Raw genomic sequence first — 23,550 nt, 5'->3', positions numbered from 1 at the left:
GTAACCGTGAATATATGTGAACGAAGGTTTCCGGTATTCGTTTTATATACGTAAGATATTCTATGTGTTTACTTTATTATGTTATGTTCATGAGGTTTTATTGCATTCTCCCTTGGTCTCTCGCTATTAGGTTTTATTTTTTGTGGGATCAGTTAATTTGTATATGAAGCTCAGTGTAAGCAATAATTTGAGCGCGGGATGGAGCATCCGTTCAATATATATTTATTTGCTTCGAAAGCTCCAAATAGCTACAATTAACCATTTGTGAAATTGTGTATAAGTTTTATTTTTTTTCTCGAGTTTTTTATTTGGTGTGTATTGTTCAGATATTTGCCATCGCAAAATATTTATGGTAAAATTATAGAATAGTACAGTACTCGGTTTGTAGATAATAAGTTACTTTATTTCTGGTGTGTTAAAAGGTCTTGATCATAGTTTATTGTGGAAATCCATAGGTTTTGATCTATAGTGGGTCACTGTCATACATGAAAAGCTAGGTATTTCTTCAAAAGCAAGCAGCATCACCATTATTGTGAGTAAGTTCATGAAACTTCATTTTAGGGTGGACTTTTAATAAATATGAACTTATTTTCTTTAAGTATAAGTAATTTTAACCACATTACATCCATAAAAGTTTGGGAATCATGAAATGCTGGTGGGAAAATAACTAAAAGGAGTGCTTTGCTGGAAATTGTTTACATATGGTTATGCAACACAGGATTACTAGTTGTAGAAACATTTGGTTCTTGTAAGTGGCTGGAGAGTAGAGTATAATTAAGTTTAATTTGTATCACATCGTGTTAATGTTTTTTACTCCACTGTAGCTCGCGAAGCTATCAAAATTAACATTTCCTAACTATTGCTCTGTTTTGGGAATTAGAGCATAGATGTGCAGCACACGCAAGCCCCTTTGGTCATTATTTTTGGGGACATTTTTTTACCAACAATAGCCATATAGTAAACGCAAGTATTTCCCATATATTCAATTACTGAATTTGAGGACATTACTCTAAATTTTGAAAGATTTTACTTCCTTTTTGTAGACACCTGCATGTGAAGGTCCCCATCCTAGAACTGAAGGGGAGGGTGCGAAATATATGGCTGTTGTTGAACAATATCCTGGAATTTTTGCGTAAATATTTAAAGTTCGATCTTAAAAGTTTTTCCACAACGCACTCAATGTTTTTGCTTAAGTAAATTGTCTTTGAGCAAATTAAATTTCTACCTCTATGCCACCATTAGTCATATGATAAAATTGGCCGTAACCCACATTGCACTGGAAACAACCCTTAGGAAATATGTCTGTTAAAATTAAAGCCACAAGTCCAAGCCACTGAGTCTTCCTTAATTACAATAAGAAAAATTGCCGCTTTTTCCTTCATTATTTGAAGTACTCAGTCAAACAAATATACCAGTGAACACTGAACAGGTAACTTTAATTATTACTTTGCAGAAATGCTGGTGAAACCTGATTTTTTAAATTGGCAATGACACCCAGTATACCACCATTGTCATAATGCCATAGCTCTCGACCAATAATTTTTATATGGAACTGTTTGTGTTTGCATAAGAAAGTACGTTAAAGGGCTTGTTATAATTGAAAAATACCATACAGAAAACATCCTTCCCCACTTGGGAGAAGTTAGAAGTAAAAATGTATAAAGCTCCTTACAATTCCACCATGCTCAATCTGGTATATTATTTATATTTTTTATATAGGTTTTCACAAGCTCTTTGCATGTATATATTTCTTAGGTAAAGTTTTAGATTCAACCAAATTGGGAAATGTATTATATTAATATATTTTCCTAGTAAAGCACGTGATAACAAAACACTTCTTCTCAATACATTATTGTCGCTAATGCATACTTACAGAGAAAAAAAATATTTCAGGAATTGAAGGTCTTGACTTTTTCTAAGTTTAGTGTTTATCTTTCCATGGGCACGCAAGGTAGCTCTTGTTCGTTTGTATATCTGTTTTCATCTTACTTGGCTCCTCCCCATTGCGCAATGTGACAACATTTGCTTGAATGCGCATTTGCTCCTCCCACTAATGTCACTCCTCCAATCAAAATACTACTGGGTTCTTTTCAAGGGTTATTATTGGACGATTCATTGGTCTCTCAGTCTTGTTTCAAGGATCTGTTTTTCGTGCAATATAACATTGTAGACGACAGTATTTTGTTTTTTCCCCTATTTCATTATGGGAGAAACCCGTGATTGTCGTTTGTTTTCGGTTTTCAAAAGTTGCTGTTTCTATATTTTCTTCACACGTCACTTGACTGTCATGGATCCTCCGGTACGGTTGTGTGAAATATGTCGATATTCCTATTTCGATGTGATCGGCAGATTTCATGGGAATTATAATGGAACTCCTGAAGTAGTGAATCGTTTTTTAAGGGAGCATTCCGTATTACCTTCAAGTGTGCAGTGTGGTAAATGTGATTCGGCTTTACATTTTCGTGAGGATAGACATGTGTGGTATTGTACCAAATCTGTAAAAATAGCTAAAACGCGAAAAAGACGTTTGTGTAATTACACTGTCAGTGATTTTAAGGGAACTTTTCTGCACGGGTCCCACCTTCCCCCGTGGAAATTAATTTTATTTGTCAACCATTGGTTGCATAAGTGTTGGGACCACCATTTCGTTATAAAGGGCCTTGGTATATCTTCTTCTACTAGTGTAGACTGGAGAAGCTTCTGTTCAGAAGTAACTGAATTTTGTTTTGATAACCAAGAGCCTATTGGTGGTGATGGTGTAATAGTGGAGATTGACGAATCTCATTTTGGTAAACGGAAGTTTGACCGTGGAAGGCCTCTAAGTGATATATGGGTGTTCGGAGGTATTGAGAGGGAGTCCAAAAAAACATTTATTGTTCCTTTAATTGACCCTTTACCGCAAAAGCGTGATGCAGCTACCCTCATCCCTTTAGTTCAGAAATACATTAAACAGGGCAGCATTATTGTGAGTGATAAGTGGCGGTCTTACAATTCTCTGGGCTCTCTGGGTTACGATCACCGCAGTGTAAATCATTCCAAGAATTTTGTGGATCCTTCGAACCCCGAAACCCATACACAAAATATTGAACGGCTTTGGCGGGAGGTGAAGGAGTGGATACAACGCCCTGGTAACCGTTGCGAATATTTCAGGCAGTATTTGTCCCGGTTCATTTTTATACATAAATACCCTGAGGAGGAGCTGCTCCATCATTTTTTTATTGCAGCCAGTAAATTGTATCCTCCCCAATCAGAGGCTGAACGTATTCCAGTACTTGATGATTCAGAAGAGGGTCATCCACAACCTTCCACATCTTCATCGTCATCTTCCGTTTAAGGTAAGAAGTGATTTAACAAAATATATATATTCAAATTTACCCCTGGTTAAAGGGGGGGTCGCAGGGGGGGCGAAGCCCCCCCCCGGTAGGGGTACAGGGCCCCTAGGCTAGGTTAGGTGGGTTTGTTAGGTTCTGTGGTGCCCTGAAAATTACTGTGGCCTTAAGGGGGGGTCGCAGGGGGGGCGAAGCCCCCCCCCGGTAGGGGTACAGGGCCCCTAGGTTAGGTTAGGTGGGTTTGTTAGGTTCTGTGGTGCCTTGAAAATTACTGTGGCCATAAGGGGGGGGTCGCAGGGGGGGCGAAGCCCCCCCCGGTAGGGGTACAGGGCCCCTAGGCTAGGTTAGGTGGGTTTGTTAGGTTCTGTGGTGCCCTGAAAATTACTGTGGCCTTAAGGGGGGGTCGCAGGGGGGGCGAAGCCCCCCCCCCTGGTAGGGGTACAGGGCCCCTAGGTTAGGTTAGGTGGGTTTGTTAGGTTCTGTGGTGCCTTGAAAATTACTGTGGCCAAAAGGGGGGGGTCGCAGGGGGGGGCGAAGCCCCCCCCGGTAGGGGTACAGGGCCCCTAGGCTAGGTTAGGTGGGTTTGTTAGGTTCTGTGGTGCCCTGAAAATTACTGTGGCTTTAAGGGGGGGTCGCTGGGGGGCCCTACCCCCCTCCCCCCGGTAGGCCTAGTTAGGGGTATGGGGGAGGGGTGCTGGAACATTAATTATTCATTTATTGCAATTATCATTCAATGCCCCAACACCCTCCCCCCCTTCCCCCACCCAAAACCCCGGTTCCCAAAGGGTGTCCCCCATAATTGGTGGGATGAACTAGGGTATACATAGTAAATCTCTAAATCGGTTGGTTTGCAGTCAAAATAAACGTTAAATTCATTGAAACCACACTATTTCTGATGCAACAAATATATTTTTATTGCATTTTTCCAAATTTGGCTGAAACTAAAAATTTACCATTTCTTAATATCCAGTGCAGCATGCTTCTGAAGAAATACCCCAAGAACAAAATTTTGAAAACCTGTAATAGTAATGAAACCTGATCAAAGCATTGAAGCTTGTGTGTGACAAGAATTCCTGACGCATAGAAAATCGGAAATTTTCAGTAACACACTGTGGTTATTTGTAGCCATGTGCATCGTAATAAAAAAACCTCCTTGGTAAGTTGACCGAATTTAGCGTACCTGTATGTTATTCCAAATTAACACGACATTGCTCATTGTTGTTCTCTAGCTCGGTTCATTCGCGTTTTAACATATACAAGTTAGCCCGGCTGGATAATATTTAGGCATTGATTTTGCTTACTTACCTACCAACTTTGATGGCAGCTTTTCTGGTCCCATACAACAGGGGAACCCCTCTTTCTACAGGACCTCCACTTTCATTTTACCTTGTTCTTTCAGAATATTTAAAGTTTCATATCGTGTATTGTTCATTTATTGTTAAATAGTCTCTTTTGTTAGACTGTTGAAATAAGGTTTTCTGTTTCCTCTTGAAAGCCTTAATGTCGAAATTCATTCGAATGTTTCGTGGGAGCTTATTATATAGTCTCGGGGCCACATATTTAAAGGATCTGGAGCCTAAAGTAGATATAAATCTACGTTCTAACAGTTTGAAGCCATCTGTAACTATTCTCGTGTCGAGACGACTTGTTGGCTGCGCAATATGTAGTGATTCTCTCAAGTATTTTTGACGCCCGGTTCTGATAACTTGGTGGGTTATTGCACATATTTCAAATTCAATTCTCCCTTTAATCAGCAGCCTGTGTAAATCAGTTAGTATAGGGGTGATCCCTTCTCTAGGTGGGTATCAGTCTTGCTCCTCTGTTTATTATGTTTGGTAATTTCTTAAGTTGCACTTTTGGTAAATTGTAATAGATAGTTGCTGTAGTCAATCCTGGTAATAACAGTTTCACAAGTTTCTTTACAGAACTTCTGTCCAGGTACTTTTTCATAAACACAATATTTCTTAGATGATAACCAGCAGTTTTTATTACATTATTTATTTGGGCATTTAGAGACTGGTTACAGTCAAGAAATACACCTAGATCTCAAACTTTACCAGACATAGCCACACTGTCATTATTTATGTTCATTAGTAAGCTAATTTATCACTTAACTATTAGATTTTGCTCAGCAGTAGCTCACTACTCTCAGTTTAACATGCACATTGCTCATATTTCCTGGCAAGCAAATCCTGTGTTGCTACATATCTTAGCTCAATAGGCTATTATCTATAATAATTTGACTTTTGTACTACATTTCAATCCAGACAGATATGTTCGGAATTCAATCTTGTTTGATGCAAGGTAAAACGGAAAAACTATGAAATATGTTTATATTATGACTTGAAAAATTTGTAAAATTGACTAAATAGATCCATTTTTATACACATTTAACAAACGGGTGAATACACAGAGTTATAGTTGTTCCGACACAGATACAAACCTTCGCTATTTATAGGGTATTACTTTCGGCAACGCTGAAAACCAGCCAAGACAATTTTGGTGAGGGATAATTACCCCATCCGCTAGTTAGCCAGAGGGGGTTGGGGTGGACTAGCTACCCCGCTCACTCAAACCTGTCGGTTGAGTAACCACTTTTGCTTATGGCTCGGTAGAGTGCGGGCACGCCGTCTCTCTCTCCTGTTAAACAAACTGCCTTGACTTTATTAATTTTTCATTTTATTTTGTGTGTATCAGTGTGTGGTTATTATCCCGCTATGCGGACATATCCAGGGATTGAAGGCCGCCCCTGCGGCACCTTCATGTCGTCCGTGGAGACGGAAGCACACCCTTTATGCCCAGCATGCCGGGGAACTCCGTGTTCGCGGGACAACATCTGTTCCGATTGTAGGGAGTGGCCTGCCTCCCAATGGAAGAGGTTTGTGCGTAAGAAGAAGTCTAAACGTGAATCTTGGCTTTTCGGGTCTTCCTTAAAATCAAAGAAATTGCGTTTTTCTGCTTCCTCTACGCCCAAATCTCTGCCCGAAGCTATTCCTCAACCAGGACCTTCCGGGGCACGGTCGAGTAGTGGCGCAGGGCTTGTGACTCCAGGTCATCCCTGTGGGATAGACGAAGGTGGTAGTTCACCTAGTGAGTCGCCTCCTTCTCTTCCCCCAGGTAGGGCCTGTTCTTTTCCAGACCTTGTGTCTTCATGGCCATTGCTGGGCATCGATGGTCCCCCTTCGAAGGAAGTTCTCCTTGTAAGAGGAGCAGAGAGAAGGCGGTCATCTCCTTCCTCTGCGGAGGTCGATGCTCCTCTTCTGGGCGCAGGCGCTGTTGCCCGTTGGTCAGGCAGAGAGTCTGGTTCCGACACCGAGGAGTTAGCTAACCCACCAGGGGCGGTGGTAGGGCTCTCTTCCAAGGCAGCCTTCACCTTCGCTGGAACATATCTCTTGTTCGTGAGAGAAGATTGCCTTTGTACATCGGCAATCTCCTTACACTTTAGGTTTTCCTCCAGGGCCGGAAAGAGAACCTTGTTATAAGCGTAGTTCTCCTTTTGGCGAACTCTCCTCCCCAGTGGAGGAATTATCTGTAGACCTTATTCAGTCTCCCCCTTGAACGGAGTCTGTTGAACGTTCCTCTCCGAAGGTTTGTGGAGTGGAGGGGTGGGAAACTCCTCTCCACCCCAGACGTTCTCCTCCTCGGGCTGTGAGGAGAAGTCTTTTTGAACCTGCTGGTTCTCCTGACGTTGACCCTTCGGGATCTCATGACCACCCTTTTGGCTGGCGTGAACGTGAGCCTTCGGGCTCTTATCATGTTGATCCTGCGGGTTCTCATGACAGCAGGAGTCCTTCGGGTCTCCGTCGTGCTGAACTTTTGGGCTCTCGCAACTTGAAACCTTTGGGTATCTGTTACGCTGAACCTTTGGGCTCTCGTAACGACGGTAACGTTGAACCTCCGGGTTCTCGTGCCGTCAGTTACGTTGATCCTTCGTGATCTTGTGACAGAGGAACCTTGATTCTTCGTTACGCTGACCCTTCGGGGTCTCGTAACCTGAGTTGCGCTGAACCCTTGGGCTCTCGTAACTCTAGTCCCACTAACACTTTGGTGTATCGTTACAGAGAAACTCCGGTTTCTCATTGCGTTGATCCTTCGGGTTCGCGCAACACAGTTAACTCTGAACTTTCGGGTTCTCGTGACCAGAGTCATTCTTTTTATGACAGAGTTTTCAAACTAAAGTTGTGTTGATCATTCGCGCTCACACAACACAAGCTATCGTGAACCTTTTGGGTGAGCATAGCAGTGAGTTCTCTCACCAACCTGAGATCTCTCGCGCGCACGACCAAGTTGGCGCGCACGACTGACATGACACGCACGACGGTCTTGGCGTACGCAAATAAAATGGCGAACATGGCGCGCGGGTTCATTCTATGGCGCGCCATATGTGCGAACATCCTGTTGCTCTCCATGCGCGCGAACATCCTGTTGCTCGCCATGCGTGCGAACATCCTGTTGCTCGCCATGCGCGCGAACATCCTGTTGCTCGCCATGCGCGCGAACATCCTGTTGCTCGCCATGCGCGCGAACATACTGTTGCTCGCCATGCGCGCGAACATACTGTTGCTCGCCATGCGCGCGAACATACTGTTGCTCGCCATGCGCGCGAACATACTGTTGCTCGCCATGCGCGCGAACATACTGTTGCTCGCCATGCGCGCGAACATACTGTTGCTCGCCATGCGCGCGAACATACTGTTGCTCGCCATGCGCGCGCACATACTGTTGCTCGCCATGCGCGCGCACATACTGTTGCTCGCCATGCGCGCGCACATACTGTTGCTCGCCATGCGCGCGCACATACTGTTGCTCGCCATGCGCGCGCACATACTGTTGCTCGCCATGCGCGCGCACATACTGTTGCTCGCCATGCGCGCGAACATCCTGTTGCCCGCCATGCGCGCAACAGCACACTACTCACCGGGCGCGCGAGCAACCTTATACGTGCCAGGTGTGCAAACAACCTCGGGCTCTCCACGAGCGAGAAAAAGGTGCGCGCAATCGGGAAGGGCGCGCGCACGAGCACCATTCCGCCTACCAACTGTTCGTCATGAGCGCACGATCATCTTGGCGCTCATAATCAGTCTCTCGAGCCCCTTAGGCCTCAACAGAGACAACAGTCGTCTGCGCAACCGAACCCAGACCCTATCCCTAAGGGTAGGCCTGTGCCGATCTTGCCTGTAGAGAAGCGTCCATCAGACAAGAGGGTTAGGAAACCTGGCCAGGTTCCAAAACCAAGGGAGCAGTTCTTTCCTAAAGACCTATCCTCTTAGTTCCTCAGGAGCCCGTGACCCCCCGTGGCTTAGCAGCTTATTCATTGTAATGCGCCAAGCCATGAAAGGAGTCTTTCCCCGCTCCCAGTCCTTGGGGGACACTCCTAGGATTCCCTTGTCGCCTCCTCTCTTCCCAGGTACCTCTCCTCCCTCCAATACTAGGAGGAGTTCGGAAGATCCTGCACAGGCTGATCCTTCTGGAAAGGGGAGACGGTCATCCCCTTGCAAAAGATCTCTTGAGGAGATTGAGCAAGAGCCTCAGGGTAACGCCCTGCAGTTCAAGACGCCGCAGGCTAGGCCAAAGGGGAAAAGGAATAGGATTCGTTCTTCGCCCCCCCCCCCAGGAGGATAGGGTTATTTCCTATTGAGACTCCTTCCGTTCTTTGCCAGACGAGGTAGTGTCTAAGGAGGCAGGACCTGCGACCGGACGGGACTCGCCCCATACGGCAACGAACTTACATTCCACCCATTGGGGCCAGAGGACCTCGGGCCTCGTGGGAGGGAACCGTAGGATTTGTTTGCCATCCCCAAATCCTCGGCCAGGCTTCCTTCCTCACTGCCTCCTAGGCAGCCGGAAGTGAGCATCCCGGGTAGTCTCCCTATCCCCAGTCTATACAGTTGACGACTTTGACCCACTCCGGGCTCCTATGGATGAGAGCTCAGACGTTGAAGGGCAGATCGATCTCGAGGACGACGCTCTGCCAGCAGCCGCTAGCCCTAAGCTTACAGAGGATGAGAGGAAGGAGTCGGTACATGCATTCTGGCAGGTCCCAGCCTTCATCCGTTCCATCAATGGACTTCCAGATCCATCGGCAGCCCATTTAGATGGAAAAGAAAAGGTCCTTGACTAGTTCTATGGCACTCAGAAACCTCATAGGACCAGTGCAGCTTTACCCTGGTCAAAGTGGTTGAAGAGTGCCAATCAGAAGGTAGTGTCCCAGGCAAATGGGTCCACCTCTTTTCTCCACTCCAACTTGTCCTACAAGCTCCTACCCCCTCCGTACGTGTTTCAAAGGAGGTACTATGAGATCCTCGGGGAATGTCATCCAACGCTGCCTCTTGACCACTCTAAAGAGGCACTCTCGAAGGCCACCCCTTTCGATAAACGTACGGGACTTCCCGTCTCCTCTTCGGCCTCTGAAATACTAAACCAGGAGATAGCGAAGTACGCCATGCAGGCTACTTCGTGGCAGGATTTCTGGTTAGGATCCTTAGGACAACTGATGCAGTTTAAAGACCTGTCTTGGGAGTCCTCAAGGAAGTCTTTGGAGACTTTCCTATTGTCTGGCACTCGGGCCATCGAGTTCCTCTCCCGTCAGGTATTGAACCTTTCGGCCAACACTATCCTGAAGAGGAGAGATGCCATCATAGGCTAGTTCTATAGACATCTCCCTCAGGCCGAAGTAGCGAGACTAAGAAATGCTCCTTTCGAGGGCAATTCTTTATTCCATCCCGAGGAGGGCAAGCGGGTGGCAGAGAGGTGGAAGAAGTCTAGTCAGGACTCCCTCGTCCAAAAGGTCTTAAAGCTAGACCTTACCCCTTTCAGCCACAGCGGAAAGCACAGCAAAACCTCCTGCCAAAAATGGCTAGAGATCCAAAACAGCAGGGTAAAAAGGGTGCAAAGCAGGCCTTTCACAGCAAAAAGTACTTTCATGGAGGAAAAGGTAAGAAGGGATCTGGCCGAGGCCGGTCCCAATAAGACAGGCAATCCTCCCATTTGCCCACCTGTTGGGTGATGCCTGCAAAGCCGCTGGCAGAGGTGGCTTCGCCACGGGGCCGAACCCTGGACGGTCGAGGTGATTCGCTAAGGGTATTGTATCCTGTTCACGCTCTCTCTCCCTCCACTGACTCTAGTGCCAATTCCATCGAACTCCTGTGCTAAGGGATCTGCACAGGAGTTTGCCCTCGGAGCAGAAGTCCAGTCCATGTTGGAAAAGGAAGCTCTCCAGGTTTCTACAGTTGACTCTTTCTTGTGAAAAAGGCGTCTGGAGGCTGGAGACCAGTCATCGACCTCTCGGCCCTGAACAGGTTTGTTGTTCATGTGCACTCTAGATCTGAAGGACACATACTTCCTGATCCAAATTTACCCGTCATCCAGGAAGTATCTGAGATTTATGTTCAATCGGAAGCATTACCAGTTAGTTAAGGGTACTGTGTTTCGGTCTTTCCATAGCACCCCAGGTATTCACAAGTGTGTTCGCCCTAGTATCATCTTGGGCTCACAGACTAGGCATCAGTCTCCTAAGTTACTTGGACTACTGGCTGATTCTGGCAGACTCGGAGGCGGCCTTTCTCCGCCACCGAGACGAGCTTCTAAAGTTTTGCCAGGATCTGGGGATCGTGGTAAACCACGAGAAGTCTCAACTGCTCCCCTCTCAAGAACAGGTATACCTAGGCATGCGATTAGACACCCTAAGGCACAAAGCGTTTCCATCAGACGGAAGGATCCAGAGACTGAGGGAGATAGCACAAGTCTTCATCAGTCGGGAAGAGCTCCCTGTGCAGTATTGGCTTCGCCTTCTCGGGCACCTCTTTTCCCTGACCGGACTAGTCCCCAACAGTCGCCTCAGGATGAGATCCCTCCAGTGGCGACTAAAATCCCAGTGGAACCAACACTCCAATTCTTGGGATCACCTAGTCCGCATAGGACTAGAGGAACTGTCAGACCTCAGGTGGTGGCTGGCGGAGCCGAACTTCTGCAAAGGGGTCGATCTTCTCATATCTCCCCCGGAATCGATGCTTTTTTAGGATGCATCAAAAGAAGGGTGGGGGCCTCACGTGCTGCATCATTACATCTCCGGCCAATGGTACGAATCAGAAGGGTACCAGCATATAAATCTCTTGGATATGAGGGCAGCCTTTCTGGTCCTCAAAGAGTTCCACCAGGTTCTGGCGGGGCTCTCCGTTGTGCAGATGAGCGACAACACCACGGTAGTAGCTTATCAAAACAAACAGGGTGGTACCTTTTCGCAGCAGCTGTGCCATCTTGCAGTAGAGGTACTCAGATGGGCAGAGGACACCTCGGTGACTCGCTATCAGCTCGCTTCATTCCGGGCAAGCGGAATGTGCTAGCAGACAAGCTAACACATTGTGTTCTTCTGAAAACCGCGGACCAATTTACGCAGCGTCTTCCTTGTTGCATCCCTTGACTCTGCTGATTGGGGGTCATCGAAAGCCTCAGTAACCAAGGTTTTACAGATATTACATACCTGAGGGTCCCAATACTTTAGAGTTCCCTTAGTGATGGAACAGCGTGAGTGCGTCCTGCACACCTCATGGCCTCAGAAGTTCTTTCTTCGTATGTTGCAGAAGACGCTCTTACACTTGGGTTGGTCCTCCTGTAAAGAGAAGAAAAGAAAATGAGTCTACAGTGATTCATCTCACAGGATACAGTATATAAATATTATAATAAATATTTTGTCTTTAGCATGTAGCTTAGAATAGATAAGCTAGAAATGAAATAGGAGACACACGTGTGTCCTGCCCTGCCAATTGCTGTGACCTTCCTCAATTAAAACCATGGGTCATTCTATTTTGAAAAGTCCATAGGAAGATTTTTATCCTGTAAGGATAGGAAAGTGTAATTTTACACTAGCTTTCTGACTGTTTAAAATTGGGGATTGTTATCAGTGATCACGATTTAGTATATAGAAAGAACTTACTTTCTTTATATTATGTGGTCTAAACAATAGGCTGCGCATAACACAAAATATGTTAGAAAATTTTTGGCTACCGTATAATTTATACTGTAGTTTTCTGTTTGCAGTATGATCTATAATTCAAATATACTGGCTACTGTATGGACATATACTGTAGTTCCAATCGGCATATGCCGGCAGGCTAGCACCAGGGTATAGCTCAGTCGATGCACTGTCGACTGTGGTAGTGTCCGGCAGATCGCCGGCGGATCACCGGCTGTAAGCATTTTATGCCAGCTGGTGATATAGTATTTATACATGGCGGTTGGCAGCTTGCCGGCTGCCGGCAGCTAGCTAGAGCTGCGGTCAGGATAGATCCCAATAGTACCAGCTAAAATAGAGAGAGAAATAATGGATTGAAGGATGGTGTAAGAGCTCTGCCTTACCGCCTTCTTCCAGAATGAGTGTTCAAATTGAAGGGGAGAATGTGTCATTCAGGCTTCCACCCATCCAAAACTATAGCTGGTCTCTGCCAGCACAGTTTATGAATGGCAGTCCAAGAGAGGAATGAAGAACACTGTACAGTAAAGGGATCTTCTGCCGGCAGCCGCCACAGCCAGCCCAACTCACCCGGAGCACTATGTCCGTAAGGGAGAGTTGAGTGACAGTACCACTACTGATAGAAACCCGAGCCAGCCCCTCAACCTGCCGACAATCGGCTCGATTGTAGGACGATGGCCAATAGTTTGTGATGGCTAGGCCATCACCAAAGGACAGAATAGGGAGGGGTGAGGGTTCTATAGAGTGAGAAAGGAACGGCAGGGTTGCCAGTCTTACTCCACCCAACGAAACTCTGTTCTAGCATTAAGCCAACCCAGGCGGCAGGAAAACTCTATTCTCCAACCTAGGGTTGGCTAATACAGTAAAGGGGCCGGCAGCACCTCGTCGCCAACCCTAAACTATAGAGGAACCGAGATCTAGTGCCGGTGTCGCCTAAGCAATAGAAGAATGATATTCTTCAGCCTTGGGTCCGCGGCACAAAACTAGTCAGCTTGGCCACAGGGAGAAGGTATAAGTATCAAGCCTTCAGGTGTGGTCTAGGGAGGTCTAGCCTCCTATGCCGGTAGCTTAGTCCATTAGGGGAATGCTATTCACCCTGGCAGACAGCCAGGGCCATCAGATTAAATACTCTGAGACTCTGACCAAAACCCAAAAACCTACGTCTGCAGTTACAGGGAAAGGACAGAAAACCCTTGCCTAGTCGTGCTTAAATTGCAACTCAAGGCACGATAGACCAGGGTTATAGCCTAGGCTAACTCAGAAGGAAGGAGAGATTGCCTTTAAGTCTCCTTAGGAGACAAGTATCGCTTTATTAATAGTTAGGGAGATATCTATCTTTGACTGGGTTAATAAAAACTATATAAGGGCAATCGGGGAAGATGAATGAAAGTATACTAAAGCCACTAGGCTAGTACCCTAGTGGCAGTGAGAATAGATTACCTAAATCACCGAAACACACTCGTATACCATCTTGGAAGAGGAAAATATTATGCTATCAATATATCTTACATGTATAAAAATTTCCCTAGGGCTTCATTAAATATATAACACTAGGAAAGTCTATTATACCATACATGAAAGTACTAAAACTGAACGCCTAGGCTAGGAAGCCTAGCGTAAGTAAGGTTCGTTTACCTAAATCGCTGAAGCTGATATAAATACTATCGGCATAATATAAAGAATTCCTAGCAATGAAGGCTAAATAGCTGAAGATATTTAAGCTATCAAAACCGGGAAGGTCGTTCTGGCTAACTAAATGACTCTTGCGTTTCGAACGACAGCGTCCATGACGCCCCCGGCTTAGGCAACAGCACTTGCAACGTTAATTTATCTTTAATTCATATTAAAATAAGGCAAGAGCTTATATTTATACAATGTAAGAATCAATACTTAACTTTCCAGAGGCAGATGAGGTTGGAGAAAGCATGATTAAATCCAAAATCTTCTGAAATGACGAGAGAGCACAGGAAAATCACCAACCAATGGCGCTACGATAAAAGGAATAAGGATGGCAGACGGATATGACGTCATCTAGATACTCAAAACAGTATTGGAGGAGAGGTACCTAATTAACGGCTGCCCTTCTTTTTCTTGCCAGTTTTCCCCCTCAACGCGTAAACGCTATTCGGGGTGAAGATATCTTATGTGGCGTGTCAAGAATATGTCCTCTGATATTATGCGATATCCCTAAAAGGAAAAGTTAGGGATATTCGCGCCAGGAGTTAGAATTCTGGAGACCTTAAGGTAAAAGTCTCTGGGAATATCAATGTAGTCAAATATACCCTAGGAAGCGACTCGTAAAGAAACTTCCATCAAGACGATATGTCCTGAGCCCAAAAATACCCTTTAAATAGCTCCAGGTTTGTATGTTGTGAAAAATACAAATTATTTCCAAATTAGTTATTCTTATGCTACAGCCTCTGTTTAAACATGTACTTAGCATCCGTTACCCATATCAGACTTAATATATCAAAACACACGGTTGTACAATAAAAATTTCTGACATCGAAATCTGAGAGAATCACTAACTTTTTTTTTTTTTTCCTGAGCTACCATGATGGATAATGTGCTCCCAGGTCCCTCCGTAGCCAGGTCCCTTTGTGCCCAAATTTCAATGCAGTGGACTGCTAAGAGCCAGTGCCTTATAAATACCATAGAAAATTGCTGTTATCTTAGCAAGTAAATATATTAAAACTTAGAACTGATTCTATGCTGCATTGTATTTGTAAGGTACGTTTCTGAATTAACATTGAATGTTGAGAAACAGGACAACTGCTGTATGGTAGTAAGAAGTTATGGGTAAAAGGTGACAAGCATAACGTAGGCTTTGCTAGCAATATGAACTTTCAATCGATAGTTGACATGAAAATATAAGAAAAATCAAAAGTTTACACATTATTGTAAGAGTATGTTGGTCAATGAAGTAAAACTTAACTATTCAATAGAATATCTTAGCTCCACCGTTGCTGGGTTTGCTTGCAATTAAACAGTTATTGCTCCTCTATTCTGGCAAGGGTTATGTTACGCTACGTGTTAGCCGAGGAGGCAATTATTTTGCCAAGCAAAAATTCTGTGACCCAACAACCTGTACAACACCTAACTGCATGAAATAACTGGTTGTGTGTGGAGTTTTGGTGGCATAGAGCCAGATGGCAAAACATGATTTTGGTTCCCATGGTTAATGAGCTGATGAAAGCTCGGACTAGTGATCTTGATAAAGCATCTCATCAACGTGGGGAGAATAATTTCATAATTTGTGGCAAGGTTAAGTTTTTGAATAGTATCGGAAACTCCATATTTTCAATAATTCACAGAAAATTACGGATACTGCTATTTGTTCTTAAGGTAAACATAGAGAAACATTAGTGTTATGTGCTGTTATAGTTTTTTTTATGTTGTAAAATAAAAATCTATACACTTTATATTATGTATATTGCTTTACATGTTTCTCCACCAGGTAAAAATAATCGCAATATCAACAGTCACACAAAGATGTGTTTCATGATGAACTTTTATATTCACAGCATGAAAGGTCGGAATGTCACCCCAGCTAACTGGTTGAAGCTATGACACTGTATCCTCGCTCAATTATGGAGAGTGCTCTTCTAATAGTCTGCCCGCAAGGAACTTGGGAACCTTTATCTCCAACCTCTTAGTCTAAGGTAAGTAATAATGTAAATATGATAGATCTTAGGATACTTTAATAATGACCTGCAAAGCAAAGTTGCCGTTTATTGCACATCCATTACCTCTTTGTAAATCCATATAGTTATGTACGCCAAGAAGATTTATTTGAAAGCAAAGTGAGCCTAGCAGAGCAAAGACCATTTGACGGACATTATGTAGATTATAGAGTAGGTAATTATGTTCCAGTTCCACATCAAATGCATGATCCATAATTTGTTCCTACATATCTTACAAACCTTCATGTAATTAGAGAGATTAGTTCAGCATGACTTGGAATCGGCCGTTAAAATTGGAAAAGTTGGCTATTCAGCTGGTGAGGGTGTGGGGTAAGGAGCCCTGGTTCCTACTACAGTCGGAAAAATTTCACTTTTACGTTGATCATTGTCATAAATTAATATACAGACAACACATTTAAAAATTATTTATTTCCAATTTTTTTTAAGTTGTTAGTTTTTCATTGTGTAATGGGAGCAAGAAGCTCATTGCCAGTGGAAGAATTGGTCAACAGCTTTAGTTAGAAAATTCCTCTGTTTTTAGTTGCATTTCTGTCCACAGGTATTCCCGCATGTTGAATGCAGTTTGGGCCCATTGGTTAAGTGACAGACTTCACCCTGAAGGGAGGCAAGCGAGCAAGACGTGTGTTAGTTGACTGGGTAATGACTAGGAAAATGCCAATGGTGATTCTATTTTTTTTTCTGTCTCCTGTCTACAGCTGCTACCCCTTTTCATACACAACTATATCGGTACCCAGAGTAGTACGCTGAAGAGGTTAGGAGTTTTCAGATCTACATCAGTGTTTTTCAGGTTTTGCGTGAGGAATCCCTTGGCCGTTGGGCTGCCTGCTTTCTCACGGCTTCATGAGGCCTTTCAAATAGTTCATCAATAACTAGAGGGAGTTAGTAGATGAGGCTACCTCTCCATGGTTCCCTTTGGGATATTTGTTTCAAGTTTTATGCGCTGACGGGAATGGTGAAGGGTGTGGTGGTCCATGGTGACAGGGAGCTTGATGGCTCCTCTTTAGCACTAGAAGAAGGTTAAGTTATTTGGTACATTCCAGCAGGTCATATAAGTTTCTGGTGCTTAGAGCCAGGAACAGGGAGTGAACTGCTTCCAATGACCCTGGAGTTACCCAATTGCTTTCCAGTCTTTGTGATCCACACCCTTTCCCTTTGGCATTTTCCCCGACCCCTATGACAGTGGGCTAAGTGCTGCTGCCCTCCTTCAGTTTCAGGCGTTGTACCTCTGGCACTTCAATTTGTGTGGTCGCAGGGAATGAGTACCTCTCCTTCCCCCATGTGATGATTTGCCCCAGTGTTGTGGCTTCTGTGTAACAACCAGTGCAGTTCTCCCCTAGAAAGAATTGTTGTTTACGATAGCATGGACCTTATTCGCTCAGCCTCCATTCTTATGATGACAGGCTTCACAGAACTCCACAGGGTGTAAGACCTGCCCCAGAAATTATTGGTCATAATTGACCAGGGATGCAATGGATGGCACAGATAACCAATTATCCAGCCTCCTGCAAGTTGATCCAAGATATTGCATTAGTCTATTTAGGCTGTGGAAATTTTATGCTCCAGATGACTCCACGCGTTGTTCTGTGCTGAAAGACATGACTTTTGCAACCCTAATACTGCAAACATAGAGAGACTGAGGATGCAGTCGAATATCATTTCAGTCTAATTCGACAAATAAGGAAGTTTATGCAATAACTAGCCTATAACCGACTTCCTGGTTGGACCACTAGTAAAAATGTGGCCTCTTTTATATCTTCTCAGGATTTGTCAGATCCTTAAAGCAAGAAGAAATCTAAAGAGCTCTGCCAAACTTGGTTACCTTCCTGGCTCACGAAACTACAGACTAGTGGACCAACTGGGTCCTTATGTGGAGATATGCAGTTGCTTTCAGATCTAGCAAAAAAATTCTGACAAGATGCCCTTGATTAAAAGAATGCCCCAATTAATCGAAAGCCCAATGCTCTTACCTCCTTTGAAAATAGAAGGGACAGTGGAATTCTGAATGAAATCTAGGGACAGCAGGACAAACACTGAAGGCGAATGCATAAACTGATGTCAGCCCTTAAGAAATCGTCGGCGATCTTCAGATCAAGATCCAGTAAACCTTCTGCCTCTTCCTTGAGAAGAGACCTTTTCATCCCTGGTTAGATCAGGCCAGAATGGGAAGGGGCTCGAGAGAATCACTAGAAAAGGTAATGTCTTCTGAAACTAGAAAAGGCAGATGTCTACTGCAATTATTAAGAGTTGGAACGTGTCTGTCAGGCTATTGACCTAGGTTTTACTGGATGGTAGCTATCCTTCGACAATAAAAAAATCCTCCACCTATTTGGATATATCCTCCACTTGTTTGGATAAATCATCCACTTATTCGAACTGGCATTACTTGAATATGAGCTTTGACGTTTTATTCTAACAATATCTTGATTAGTACCGGTTCATTAAATGTTGCTTCTTAGCATTTCAATCTTCCAAACCTTGAAACTGATTTAGAACAAATTTCTCAAAATCCATAGTCAATAATTATACGAAAACTACCATCATAAGATAGATAAAAACAACATTCCTGTACTGCACTTACTGTTCTACAAAAGGTGTCATGTTTAAGGTATTTCTTATATTTCAAAGTTATTCATCATGAATTTGTTCTTACATAATGGTTCTCCTTTTAAGTTCAGTGAATCAAAGATATGAATATTTAATTTTCCTTGGTGTCCTGGGTATCAAAGGTGGTTATTAAATTCTTTCGATTGGATGGCTTGATTGGTGTAAAGACCTTTCCCATATTTGTAAGATTAATTTTGATAGAGAATAGAGAAATATCAGAAGTTATCTAAAACGGTCCAAACTTCCTACTAATGCACAACAGTAAATAATTCAAATCTAGTAAGAGTATCATGCTTTGTTTCAATGTAGTTAGTCACTTTGTTTTTGTTTAGATATTGTGTGTTTTCTGGTTGAAATATCTATATTTGAACAATTGATATTATACTTTATGAATGTTGATTTTTATTTCAGTCCAAATATGCTGGTATTAATTAATGTAAAGCCTTCTGCTATTTATTTTTTATTTTTCATATAATGTTTTTGCAGGTCACTGCAGGTTTCATTAAGATCCCAGGAAGGCTTGGGTCCAACACCCCAATGAAAAACCACGTTTTGATTAAGTATACTACCCAAAGAATATTGGTCAGATGTGCATACACATTTATTACAGATTTGTGGTGTGAAATATCGTTGTGCATGAATTTTCGCTTTACTCGCAAGTATTTGCAGTGATTTTTATTTCCCTTTCTTATAATCCTGATTAAAGTGTTACACATTTTTGGGGGATTCATGCTATGTTAAATTTTTATTCATGATCTGAAAACCAGAAAATTCCGCCATGTTACCATTGAACAGTTGATCCTAAAATAGCTCAAAGGGTGAAGAATGGTCTATCAGAGTCTGTAATAAGAAAAATAAGGATGCAATGTTGTTTGTATTATAGCCAGTGATGGTATATTTGCTTTATTGTTTTGTTGTTGATATTTGAGTATAATTGAGCTCTTATATTGGGTGGCTAGTTTTTAGGTTCTGGTATTAAGTTAAATCATAGTTATTATCTTTATTGTGCAATATATTTATTGTATTTTTTCTCAATTATCACGGTATTGCATCTATTTTTCTCAGATATGATAATTGGAGAAAGGTTTAGATGCTAGACTGATATAAAGTAATGTGGCATGTTTGGATTGAGTTTTCCTTCCATGAGGATTAAAAAATTTCATCAAAAAAAGAAATGCAAATTTTACACGAAGTAAGTACATTTATTTCAACTTTACTATGGTTTTCAGGAACCATATATGTTCATTGTCATTGTTGTATTTGTAGGCTACTCTCATGAGATCTTGAAAAGAATTTGCTAGTCTTTATATACAAAATAAAAAAATCCTTTAGTAACCCAGCAAGGTGCTAGTAGTAACAGTTAATTCATATATATAGGCTTATTTCTGTAATAATATATGGTATATATTTTTTTGGATTCTCACCTATGAAGAAAAAAAATGCAAATATAGTTTGAAGATTTATCTAATCAATGTCAATATCAATTTCATGACAATGCTGAAAAATAAGTAAGGAAACATTTCATGACAGCTCCCAATTTAAAGAAACAAACTATTTGCACAATTTTCTATTACATTACAAAAAGGAGGAAATATTTGAGTTATTTAAAAATATAAATTCTAGTAATGACAAAATACTATCTCTCTATTTACCTGTTTTATGGAAGATTAAGGTGTCATGAGTAACTCGAAGAGAATGTTTGCAAAATGTATTTTATTTTTTGGGGTGGGGGGTGGGGGGGGGGGGGTTTGGCTGTAGGAAGATGTTTGTTCAAGATTAAGGTGGGTTTCTCTTTATTTCAAAATATAGAAATTATATTTTTTCATGGTATATAGGTTTACTTCATAAATTCGTCAGTTAAAACTTCAATTATAAATGGTATTGGAACTATTTGTTTAGTTTTATTTTTTTTTTGGGGGGGGTTTATTTTCTATTTATATCTAGTTCTATTCTTATTTTTGTATAATTAATACATATGTTATCTTATGATTTTAAGTGCATTCTATAAAGTGAGCTTCACTTAAGAAATTGCTTTCATATTAGCTATTTCCAGTTTTGCTAACCTAGGGCTAGGTCCGGTTATCAGGAGCATATGGACAATTAACAATTGTCCTATGTACGTGCACCAGATTTTCTAAGATCTTAGCTTGGTAACTTATAGTTCTAATAACTTTCAAAAGTATTGATAACAATAGCATAAGTTCTGTTTTCACTGTATCTAATTTGTATATGTCATAGTATTCAGCTTTTTTTTTAATTTGATGTTTTTTTTTCAATTTGATATCTAATGAAGTATTAAACATTTTGAATATAAGGTTGGTTGTATGGATTAATGGTTTTGCTAAAATTATCTCAATTAGGCATCCGTCAGCATAGCAAATTTTAAATGAATTTCAGCATCCTAGATTTTACAATAATAATATATAATGCTTCTCTATTATGAAATAATTAATAAAATACCTACTTAACATTGGAGTAAAATTAATTTTATAAGTTGCTTTGGTGTTGGAGATATATTTATGATAGTGATTTTTAAATGCACATTTTTATAACGTATCCCAATACCACACAAAATATCTTTTCTTCATCATATGCTGTAAAAATCTTAGGCTATTTTGAAAGGACCATATAAATGGTTAGGGTTCATAGCACATGGTTGATACATCAAAAGTCAAATTTGTGACAAATACAACTTTGAATCATTTTTTATAGTGTATGACCTGAAGATTGTCTGATTTAAGTATTTGCAATTACTTATCCAATGGGTTTCTGTATGTTAATTAGGAGCCCTACTGCTTCTGCAATGGGGAAAGATAATTTTAAAAATAGTTTGATGAATAAAGTTGTAAGTACCTACATTTGTATTGCAGAATAGTAGAGTTTTGTGATTAATATGCACACTTTTTCAGAAGCAGAAGAAATGTCTTCACCGCTTTGGTTTGGGCCAGTGCATCTGAAAGTAACGTTCTGTGACCATAGCAGATTACCATAAACTCAAGACTCCAATTTAAGGATGTCTTCACTACTAAAGCTAAATACTAAAATGATGATGTTCCACACTTAGAGCAGCTGACATATTCTCTTCAAATTGTAAATGCTGATGGATCATTCCAAGATCATACCTAGTAAGGTTAGGATTTTTATATCACAGTTAAGACAACGACAAACCATCATCATTACAGAGTATTGAGTATATATTAATAGGCTATGGCTTAATTGATAATTCTCTTCAAATATATAGGCTGTATTACCTCGGCAATTTTAATTTATAGATGTGCATAAAAAACTTAAAAATTTTTTCATTGTTTATTTCTGAATATTTTCTATTTTTTCAGATGTACACCATGCATGGAAATTGCAAGTGAAGCGAGTTTGTGATCATAAAGAGCAGACTTTGATTTCAATCGGACGCCCTAGCCAGCAATTTTTAAGTGGTATCATCGCTTTTCTCATACTACATAAACCAAGTTAGTATTTCGGTAAAGTTTTCTTGGGTGTATCATGAACTTATAATTAAATCATTAAATTAATTTAAACAATTTTAGCATCATTGAGTTATTATAAGTTTTAGTAATTAATGTCAGCTTCCAATAAAGGGATTTAGTTAGACTATAAAGTATGTTTTATTCAGGCAAAACATATGTTTAATATAAATGCAAATTTTTTTTTATTATGAATACCTCTGAAGTTTTTCAAAATGTTTACATATATACTTCGCTATATGGTTTTGAGAGACTTGGAAAGAAAAAATATTACCTTGAAATTTGAAGCAAGTTGGTCAAATCAGTATTATATGAATTAATACCTATCTATGTCCTATTAATTTATCAAGCATAGCAAACAGTTAGGACATATCTCTCGACAATTTTATTTTTAGTTGAGTATGGAATAAAAAAATGGAATAGATTGTCATAGTAGGTACTACTATTTTCATTTGTTTCCAATGGAACTTGATAGGCTTTACCATATTCTCCCTGGTGTTCTGGACTTCTATAAGAATTTCTTTATATCAATAGCATAGTAGGAATTGAAATCATATGTTAAATTACTGGCATAGTAACACATACTAGAAATTAAGAATGTGCTCAAAGTAGCTGTCAAAATTTGTGATATCAGATTCTACGTAGCGAATTTTAAATAGATTTTGGCCTACAGGGTATTCACTCTCTATGTTGGTCCTCGTTTAACATCAAATTGGGTACCCCCTTGACATTGGAGTAAGAATAATTTAAAAACTCTCTTGGTTTGGAAAATGTGTATGGGATTAATCTGTTTCATCTTCTTAATCATTGTCGTGTGTTCATTCATGGGTCGGCTCACTAAGCCTGCTATTCGTTTTATTCAATTGCTCTTAATTTCTTTAAAGCCAATATTCCCATAATCCACCAAGCCATCCTCATCTGTTCTTGCAAGCTTTGTTGTTTTTTTGTCTTGGAGCCCTTGTTTCCAATCCATACATTATCACATGTCTTAAATTGTCCAATAGATCTTGTCTTTCAGCTTGATTAACATTGAATTCAACACGTAAGATAGTTTACCCTATGTTGTAGATATCTTGTGTGATTAAAAGCATCATGAAAATATAAATTTATAGCACAATTTCAAGCATAAAAATTTGTTCATAACACATGGTCTAATTGGTTTCATATATAACTTTAACTCACTTAGGGAATAGTATAATTAATGCTTGTAAATTTTCAATTAGTTTTCATGTAATAAGCATTTGCAACTACATAAGCTATGGTTTTTTGTATGAGCGTTATAGCCCTTGCAATCTTAATTTTAGAAGTAGTTATGAGGATAAATTATAGAGATCGTCATAAATTTGAGAGATCTTAAATCGTTATTGTGAGTTTTTCTATTTATGTATATATAATATGATTAATGTAAGTATCTTTTTCAGAATCTCCAAATGTCATCATTTAGTTTAGGGGAGGTTATACTG

General features: G+C 41.2%; 1 long non-coding RNA gene across 2 annotated transcripts; it reads left to right on the top strand.

Moving 5' to 3' along the window:
* Window positions 1-23,550, top strand: LOC137642303 (uncharacterized). 2 transcript variants are annotated; one of them, XR_011044744.1, is made up of 7 exons: window positions 1-50; window positions 15,822-15,959; window positions 19,092-19,497; window positions 19,671-19,797; window positions 21,515-21,735; window positions 21,941-22,072; window positions 23,509-23,550. It is a non-coding gene; the product is annotated as an uncharacterized lncRNA (long non-coding RNA). The 2 variants fall into 2 exon arrangements; XR_011044743.1 differs by having other exon boundaries at window positions 19,092-19,797.

The sequence above is a fragment of the Palaemon carinicauda genome, chromosome 6 (assembly GCF_036898095.1).
Source record: "Palaemon carinicauda isolate YSFRI2023 chromosome 6, ASM3689809v2, whole genome shotgun sequence".
Taxonomy (NCBI): Eukaryota; Metazoa; Arthropoda; class Malacostraca; order Decapoda; family Palaemonidae; genus Palaemon; species Palaemon carinicauda.
Note: the sequence above shows the minus strand (reverse complement) of the source record. Positions and strands in the feature narration are given on the sequence as shown.